This window comes from Phacochoerus africanus, chromosome 2, assembly GCF_016906955.1.
Source record: "Phacochoerus africanus isolate WHEZ1 chromosome 2, ROS_Pafr_v1, whole genome shotgun sequence".
Classification (NCBI taxonomy): Eukaryota; Metazoa; Chordata; class Mammalia; order Artiodactyla; family Suidae; genus Phacochoerus; species Phacochoerus africanus.
The window spans coordinates 45,002,752-45,013,038 of record NC_062545.1 but is presented as its reverse complement, the minus strand read 5'-3'; the positions used below and the strand labels follow the sequence as shown (position 1 = coordinate 45,013,038).

General features: G+C 35.6%; 1 pseudogene; it reads left to right on the top strand.

The window, feature by feature from the left end:
• Positions 1-200: 200 nt before the first annotated feature.
• LOC125120632 (amine sulfotransferase-like) lies at positions 201-8,263 on the top strand (annotated as a pseudogene).
• The last annotated feature ends 2,024 nt before the right edge of the window (positions 8,264-10,287 follow it).

Sequence of the window (10,287 nt, the reverse complement as noted above, 5' to 3'; positions counted from 1 at the left end):
AGCTGGGAGTCCAATTATGTCTCACAAATGCTTCTCTGTAGGTTGAGATGGAACAGCCCATGAAATCAAGACAGTGCTTTAACACTAGTTTGAGTTTCATGTTTTACTGTGAGTGGCTTTGTTGTTAAAATGTAATTTTCTAAATGACGCTCCCCAGGAATTCTGATTCTCCCAGTCTGATATCAGGCCTAGAAACATGAATGTTTGCCCAGAACCCAGGTGAGTCTAATACAAGTGATTCTCTACCACTACTCAACAAAACTCTAACCTTTGACTCCTTTATTAAACAGGTAAGTTAGATTGTTTGTAGAGGAATTAAATCTTCTTTCTTGACATGGAATTAGGACAAAACAATAATCAAAACATTTTCCCAAATTCATTTTCTTGGTATGTACAGAAATTTTTTTTAAGTACATACCTGAAATATATGGTGGTTCTAAATTAATGTTACTTGATCTTCTGGAATTTCCTCATTTAGATCTCAAAAACAGATTTCTCAAGCAGAGTTAATAAAGAAAGTCTTTTAGGTTCAAGTTCTGAACAGACATGACTTTAGACTCTTGGGTTCCCATTATTTTGATTTAATATATTTCAAATTTATATTTATTTATTTATTCATATTTATGTCAGAATTCCGTTTAAAAATATTCTATGTGGACATATTCTAATAACCCTACAATATCTTGCAACAGTAACGGCAATATTCCTAAATTAAATCAATTAGTGTTTCTCACCTTGAACATTTTCCACCATTCATTTGAAACAGTGTATGAGATCCCAGATCTTCAGAAGCTTCTTTGAGAGATAGCAGATGATTTATGCTCCAGATAGAATGTGAATGACAAGTATATTCCTTTGAAATTTTCCAATTTTTAGAACAAAGAAAAAATACCAAGAATAAAAATATAAAACACTAACAAACTGTATGATAAAGTGAATAAAAGCATGACCTCTGAAATTAAATTGTCTGACATCACATTTGCAGCTCTGCCTGCTAGGCCACACTGAACAGCTTACTGTATGTTCTATGTCTGTTTCCTTTTTACTATGTTTGGCTTCATGATAATGCCACATAGCTGGGGTTTTAAAAAAAAATGGCTTACCTCTTAGAATCTTAGTTTTTTTTCATCTTTAACATAGTGATAATCATATTATCTCCAGAACAATTGGGTTCCTATGAAGATTAAATGATGTGATATGTGTAAGGTGGTTAGTATGGTAAATGAGTTCAGCCAGATAGCACTTTTATATGGTCCTTGGCACATATTGAACATATTGAACACTGAGGAAATGTCCATCATTATTATAAAATATTGATAACTTGTTTTCACTTGTAGGTGAAAATGATGGATGACACAGACGCATATTTATTGAACATCAAATGCTATTATTTTTCACGTGCTTCATTGAATGTTCCTAGAAAAAAATGAATGATTTTGAGATCAGAGATGATGATGTATTCATAGTTACATATCCAAAATCTGGTAAGTTTGAGGAGTGGGCCACCCATTTCAGTCCTCACTGAGGTTTGGAAAGACAAGTGCCCAAGTGTGCCCTTCTCCAATGATGACAGTAACACAACTTAAAATGAGGCAACCATTTAGGATCTGAGAAATAGTTAAATAAATCCCTAAACTGTATGAAATAAGGCCATGTGAAATCCAATTTTTGTCATTTCTGATAGCACATGTAAAAAAAAAAATATTGAGCCAAAAGCAAATATTTGGTAAACACTACTGACCTGTTGGCTTGGTCTTGAGCATAGAAAATATATATGTATTTAAAAACCCAGCAGGATTTTTGTTAGCAGCAGTACTCAGTCAGAACTAATTCCTAATATGCTTTTCTATTACTTTCATGGTTTTATAATTGTCTATAACAATGCAATACTTTTAAATTAATAAATGTTGCTCTCAATCATACATTCCAAAAAGAACTTATTTTCTATAATGTCCTCTTTTGAAATAAGATGACCACTATCACTGAAGCAATGATGTACAGAGTGGTTAATGTGATTCCAAGATACACTGTAGTCTAAGTCAATATGAAAAACACACTTATTCCTGATTTTCGTGACAATTCTACAGTCCTTCTCTACCATCCACTCTGAAATTCACGACCTTGTTCACTTTCTCCAAATCACTAACACATTATGTAATTTCTAGATACTTCCACTCTACAAATCCTATGGGAACAACCGATACTGTTGTTTTTTCTTTCCTCCTTGATGTGGGTACAATCTTAGTTTCCTCAATTTAGATCAAGCACTGCATCAATAAACAAGTATTTCCTTTACCCTGAGTCCAGTCCAAGTGTTTGGGATGCCACACACCTGTCGTAAGTCCAGCCTGCTGGGTTTTGCTCATCTTAGAGGGGAGTTTACAGAGTCTTCCCAGCAACCATTATAAATTGTATCAAAGTGATCACGTATATAAATCATTTGAGTAGTGACATTTGCAAGACTGTTGACATCTCACATTCTCTTGGAGCATTGATGGCATATTCTTGAGAATAGAAGCAAAAATCCTGAAACCAACATAAACAAAGCAAATGTCGCAATGTCAAAAAAAAAAAAATACACTATGACAAATGTGGGTTTATTTCAGGAGTCATGATTGGTCAAAAATTTATTAATGCAATTCATTCATATTACTAGAGCATACGAGAAAGCCTCTATTGTCTTTTCCATAGGTATCGAACAAGCATTCAATAAAAGTCAACAGCTGTTCATAAGGGAAACTATCAGCAAACTAGGGAGAAAAGGAACTTCTTTTAACCAGAAAAACAGAATCTATCCCAAACTGCCACAAACATTATATGTGATAAGGAAACATATAAATTATCACATTTAAAATCAAGAATAAGACAAGAAAGCCTGCTTTCACTACTTTTATTCAATATTGTGTGGGAAGGTCTATGCTACACAATAATAAAACAGAAAATGAAGTGAAAGGGGCCTTGAGCTCTTAATTGGTCCATGCTTCTTCTAAAAGATGAAGCTTGGATGAAGTAGGAATGGAACTGAATCACCAAGACCATGGGATCAGAACCATCACAATGCTTCAGAGTGAAAAAGGAACTAAGAGCCCTTGATTTCATCTCTACTAATTTCAATGTAAAATACAAACAAACAAAAAACTCAGACAAATTCATTGGCACCCTTGGAGTGGTTGAAAGAAACAAAAAGCTCTAAATAATTTTGAGATGGTGTTCCTATTGATATTATTTGTTATTTCTGAGTTGAAAACAGGATTATTTATTTTTACAGGTACCATCTAGACTCAGCAGATAGTAAGCTCGATTTACTTTGAGGGGCATCGAAACAACTGAAATGGTGGAAACATTTGATAGAGCCCCCTTCCTAGAATACAATTTACACCAAATGGACTTTGTCAAGAGACCATCCCCTCGTCTCTTCTCGTCCCACATCCCATATTATTTAGCACCGAAAGGTCTGAAGAACAAAAAAGCTAAAGTATGTCATGGGAATGGCTTATGAACCTTTTGCACTCACATATTCTCTTCAAATATTGCTTTCCAGCCCCGTTCATCTACATCCGTTCTAATGCGATTCATCTTTCTCACCTTGTTTTACATATTAAAGCAACACACACATAAATTGTGTCATCACATATATTGTTTGCAATGTTATTAAATAACACATAGCAAAAATTCTCTTATCTCAGCATGGAAAATTCTATTCCTTCTTGGTTTAGTAGGATCTCAGAATAGCAACACAATATGCATGTTGTATAGGTTGTGAATTCAACATATCAAATTTCAAATTTCCATAAACATTCTAATAGGTGTTTGTGCCTTATTGGCCTGGTGTAACATTTCCTTGAAAATGGAGTTTTCAGAATAAACTGTCCAGATATTTTTTATGTTGTTAGGTATTATCCATTTGCCTTCTAAAACCTATCAATTTACCTTTCATGGAGAGCATATAAAAATACTTCTTTCCTCACATGTCACCAGAGATTTTCCAATGTCACTCTTCGCTAATATGCTCGATAAATACATCATTCTTGAGTAATCCGAAGACTTGGTTTTAAAAGTTTGAGCAACTTTTGTATTTCTAGGCCTTGAAATAGCCTTTATATCATTTACTCATTTTTCTTTAGCTTGTCCCTTATTTACCATTTTGTTGGAGTGTTTACATTGGGCAAATATTGTTCTAATTAACAGTTTACCTTTAAAAATTATTGGTGGCTTTTAATTTTATAGACCAGTCTATTAGACTTTCCTTCGTTACTTCTAGCGCTTGAGTCTTGCTAAGAAAACCCCCTTCCACCACAAATATTATGCAGATTTTCTCTAGGTTTTACTAAATAACTTTATGCTTTTCTTTTATATTTAATTAAAAGTTATATCTGATACTGCATGTGATTTGAAATATGCTATTTGCCAAAAGAGTTGGCCAATTGACCCCGTATTATTTGTTTAAGCTTTGACCTTTTACATAATATTTTAAAGTCTACATATTGACATCCTAAGTTTCCATAGTCCTCCCTCTGATTCTGTGCTTATATTTCAAAATATTGGTAGTTCTTTTTAATATATGGTCATTTTTCACTATTTTAAATATTGTAACTGATAAGGCAAATTCTCTTGAACTTTATCTTTTAGAATGTTAATTCTCCTTGATATTAAGATATTGATTGGATTTGATTTAAAATATACTTTAATTCTGAAACTCTCACTAGCTATTTGCAATATTCCATCACTTTTTCCAGTAGCATTCTATTGCTCTGTATCACATCTATATTCATGTCCACTCTATGTTGGTATGTTGTACTTTGTATGGTTCTTACACATTTTTCCCTAAATTTCCAGCTTTTTTTCCCCTTCTTCTTCTTTTTTTTTTTTTTTTTTCTTTTTATGGTCATACCTATGGCAAATGGAAGTTTCCAGGCTAGGGGTTGAATCAGAGCTACAGCTGCTGGCCTAAGCCATAGCTACAGCACCGCGGGATCTGAGCTGCATCTATGACCTACACCACAGCTCAGGGCAACGCTGGATCCTCAACCCACTGGGTGAGTCCAAGAATTGAACCCACATCCTCATGGATACTATTTGGATTTGTTTCCACTGCACTACTCCAGGAACTACCAGTTGTTTATTTTTTAATTGATATTATAAACTGGAATTTTTTGCACTGCACTGCTGTAATTCTATCTAGTAGAAATACAATATTGTTATTTCTATTTATTACTATTATAAATAATGGCATTTTGTTACACTATTTGGCTCCATTAACCTATTTTTTTAGATTTACTAATTTTTCCTATATTCTCTAGAACATACTTCATCTTAAAAGAATAATACATCCTGGAGTTCCCATCGTGGCACAGCAGAAACAAATCCGACTAGGAACCATGACGTTGTGGGTTCCATCCCTGGCCTTGCTCAGTGGGTCAGGGATCTGGCATTGCTGTGAGCTGTGGTGTAGGTCACAGACGTGGATGGATCCTGCGTTGCCGTGTCTTTGGTGTAGGTTGGAAGTTACAGCTCCGATTGGACCCCTAGCCTGGGCACCTCCATGTGCTGCAGGTGTGGCCCTAAAAAGCAAAAACAAACAAACAAACAAAAAAAGAATTATACATACTTTTTTGCTTTCCTTTCCTATATTTGCACTTTGATATCATCCATAACCTCATGAGAAAACAGTGTATATTCTATGTGTTGGGCACCAACACATATATAAAATACATTTTGTTATATAATATTGAAAATTCATTATTGAATCCTTTTACCTCAAGTCTAAAGATAAAATGTGCCTAAATCTCCAACTATGATTGTTGCTAAAACTAAATCTTCAGATACTTACTACAAATTGCACTATTCATACTTTTCTATTATGTTATTTAGTATACAAAGAACCTTGGCTTTCGGTCATTGCAAACAAATTATGTGCTGTCTTACTAAGCCATTTGCCTTTATATTAATTAATTAATTAATTGTCTTTTTAGGGCTGCACCTGAGGCACATGGAATTTCCCAGGCTAGGGATAGAATTGGAGCTGCCAGCCTACGCCACAGCCACAGCAGTGCAGGCTCCAAGTCATGTCTGTGACCTACACTACAGCTCATGGCAACACCAGACCCTTAACCCACTGAGCAAGGCTAAGGTTCAAACCCATATTCTCATGGATAATAGTCAGATTCCTTACCACTGAGCCATGACAGGAATTCCAAACCATTTGCTTTTAAATTATCTAAACTTTATGTTGTTACTTGTTTTTCCCTGGGCTATTGCCATATGCCTTTTTTTGTTGTTGATTTATAATATTATTTTCCATTGTTCTATGATTTTACAAGTTGTGTAAGTTTTTCTATCTGAACTTCACTTTCCCTCATTAATACTGAGATTCTGCTGATATTTTGTTATTATAAACATGTGGCTATCAATATTCTTGAGCACATACATGGATGCCCATCCGAATGAGCTTCCTTAGATGTAAACACTCTAGAAGTGCAAAGGAAGAAAACCCAAAAATATTTAATTTTCTAAGAAGATGCTGTTTTATTTTCAACAAAGCAGTTGTATGAATTTATGCTGAAACCAATAATGTATGAGTTTTTGTTTCTCAACTACTAATTTTTCCTATCATACATCTTAATTTTTATCACTTTGGTAATTATAAATTAGTATCTCAAACAAATGTTAATTTGATTTCTTAATCAGTGAAACTAAGCACTTTTATTTTTTGGTTATACTCACAGCACCTGCAGAAGTTCTCAGTCCAGGGATTGAACACAAACCACAAAAGAGACAACAGCAAATCCTTAACCACTAGGCCACCAGGGAATTCCTATGTTGATTGGCCATAGCTTTTTTTTCTTCTGTGAAATGATTAAAACTTGCACACAATGTTTTAGGTTGTTTATTTTTGGGATGTGTCATATACATTCTTTTTAAAATGTTTCTAATTTTTAAATTTTTTTTTATTATTTGTTTATTTTTTTGTCTTTTTTGCCATTTCTTGGGCCGCTCCTGCAGCATATGGAGATTCCCAGGCTACGGGTCAAGTCAGAGCTGTAGCCACTGGCCTACGCCAGAGCCACAGCAACGCGGGATCTGAGCCGCATCTGTGACCTACACCACAGCTCACAGCCATGCCAGATCCTTAACCCACTGAGCAAGGCGGGGGATCGAACCCACAACCTCATGGTTCCTAGTCGGATTCATTAACCACTGAGCCATGACAGGAACTCCTACATTCTTAATAATTATCAACTTTTGGTTATATATGTTGCTCCCCATATTCTCTTGAGTTTTGTAACAATATAGTATTTTTTAATTAATAGCATTCTCAATTTTAATGTAGTCCAATTGATCAATTTTTATTTTAAATTATTTTTTCCTGTCTAGGAAAAACTTTCCTTATCCAAGACTGGAAATATATTCTTTATTTTTTTTAGGCATTGAAGTTTTACTTTCTTATTCAAATCCTTAATCCATTCATAAATGTGTGTTTGCGTAAGCTCTGAGGTAGATCTATTTTTTTTTTTGTATATGGAAAATTATTTGTTCCAACATCATCAGTTAAGCAGTTTTTCCTTGATTCACCGATGTCCAATATTCCCTTAACATCATTTAATATTCATGAAGGGGAAACAGCAACAAGTTCTATGCAAGATAATTTGAAATACCAAGTAAACTTACAAATAAGTAATTTCACTTTTAGGAATTAGTTGTACATGCTTGTGCATGTGAGATGTCATGTGAACAAAGTTATTTATTGCAACAGTCTTTGAAAGAGCAAAAAACTGGGAACAATCTGAACTGCCATATATAGTATACTGTAGGAAATAAATTATTGTGCCTTCATAGAATAAAATATCACATAGGCATTAAAAAGCCTAAAGAGATAACCAAGAATTATTAAAATTATTTCATTATTCCCTCTGCAGATTATTTACATCTAAAGAAACCCCAAGGATATTTTGACTTCTCTTTTTCATTTTTCAAATTTGATAGTTCCATTAGAAGCTACAGATAACATGGATCATTTAATGGAACTGTTTCTAGATGGAAAAGGTAACTATGAATTGATTTATCAAATATGTTTATGAAGCAATGTTTCCATTTAGTCACTCTCCAACCCAAGGATCATATTTTAGGGAGCTAGAGACAGGTAAGCATAGAAGAGGGGATGTACGTAAGTGGTCACTATCGTTTGTCCACTAAATCTGCCACCTATTGGCTTTTCTATCCTCATCAGGACCCCTTGGGGGATTGTCAAGGTGGCAGGTGCATATGGTTTAGATTTTTTTTTTTTTGTCTTTTTGCCATTTCTTGGGCCGCTCCCTCGGCATATGGAGGTTCCCAGGCTAGGGGTCGAATCGGAGCTGTAGCCACCGGCCTACGCCAGAGCCACAGCAACGCAGGATCCGAGCCGCGTCTGCAACCTACACCACAGCTCACGGCAACGCCAGATCGTTAACCCACTGAGCAAGGGCAGGGACTGAACCCACAACCTCATGGTTCCTAGTCGGATTTGTTAAGCACTGCACCACGACGGGAACTCCTAGAAAATATTTTGACCAGAGTAGTGAGGACCACAAAATGGTCTAACAATTCAAGCTAGCTACATCCAAGGGTTCCAGAATAGCTAACGTTCGGGAAAGGTTTTGTGCTCTGTCATGGCCATGGGGTAGGCTTTGTAAGGCAGCTGTGGAATGTTCGTTCCAACACTGAGGAGGATAGATTGATGCAGGGCTCATGGAAAGTAGCAGTGGAACATTATATTCAGGTGCTGTCTTTTGTACCTAGGTAAAACTGCTATCCATCAACCTTAAAGTAGAGTAGAAATAAAAACATGTTTTCAGGTGAGGGAAGTAGGAAAAAGAAGGGGGGGTACCTTAATGAAATCTTCAAAATTAGACCTTTGGAATACTTTTGTCTGCCTTGCTGCTTTCCTACAGACATAGAGTAGGGTGCAAAGGCGGGTTTGTATTAAAAAGACGTAACCGTTCCCCTAAAAACCATTTTTAACTGTTGGTGTAGATGTCCAGCAGTGGGAACTTGATTTATCTTTGTGAGGAATCCAGAACAGAAAATAAAGACTCTAGCTTATTGTTTAATAAGTGTGAGAACTTTACCTTGTTATTTCTGGATTTTCCCACAGTGCTAGGAAGCCTTTGGTTTGATCACATCAGGGGCTGGTATGAGCACAGATATGACTTCAATATTCTGTTCATGTCATTTGAAGAGATGAAGAAGGTAAGAGGGGTGTTTTTCTTTTTAAAAATATTTCTTTGAAAACATTTCTTGTCTCAGTTTCCATGGACTACATTTTCCTAGTTATCTCTACATCTAACTACTCCTCAGGCTTCTGTTTGGGTTTGTAATTTCCTGCCCCTCCCTTCATCAGAACTCTCCTCTCACTGTATACAGTCATCACTTGTGATTTCATTTTCTATAAAAATCTGCTGAAATAAAGGTAAACTCAAATGTCCAGGGCAGCCATAGCTTCAAAAAAAATTGAAAAGGGACTGCGGCGCACTGGGGTGGGATATGGCCACTGAGATATGACTAATTAGCCAGTAGTGAATGTGTGCCCTTGGTGCAAGTTCTTCCCAATTGGAAGGAAAACCTTCAAATGCAGTTTCCTGGTGAAATCACAAACAGTTTCCTTGTGGGCATCCAATCAAAACGGTCTTAAAATATGGACATTTGAAGTCATTATTTTTTATCTTTGATTGACACGTTGATTCATTAACATGCAATTTATTCTCTCCTGGTCTCATGAATTATCGAATTCCTGCCAGGTGACGGTCACTAAATCATGATGAAAGAGGACCAAACCCCACATTCATAGGTTTTATCATCCAACACAGAAGACAGGTATACCCAAACAAGTATATATAATTTAAAACTCTGATAATTGTTATTAAGGAAAACCACAGGTATGATATCAGTGTTTGGAATAAGGAGAGCTGGTATTGTCAAAGCTGATAGGTAATGTTTCTGGAAAAAGCATCATGAAAACCACAAACTAATACATGTGAGCTAACACGGAAAGGGAGGTAAAAGAGAACTCTAACCCAGGAAGAGAGAATATGCAAATTCCCTGGAGCAGTAAAGTACACGACAAGTTTGAGGACCTAAAGAAAAAAAAACCAGTAAGGAGCCCTTTAAGAGTTATAAGAAGAATGGCAATGTGACAGGAGTAATATTTAGACTATCTTTCCCATTCATGGCTTGAAAAGTGAAAATAGCGAATAGAGACAAAGCAGTTAGTTCCAGTATGCCAATCCCCTGCCAATCAATGGCACTTTG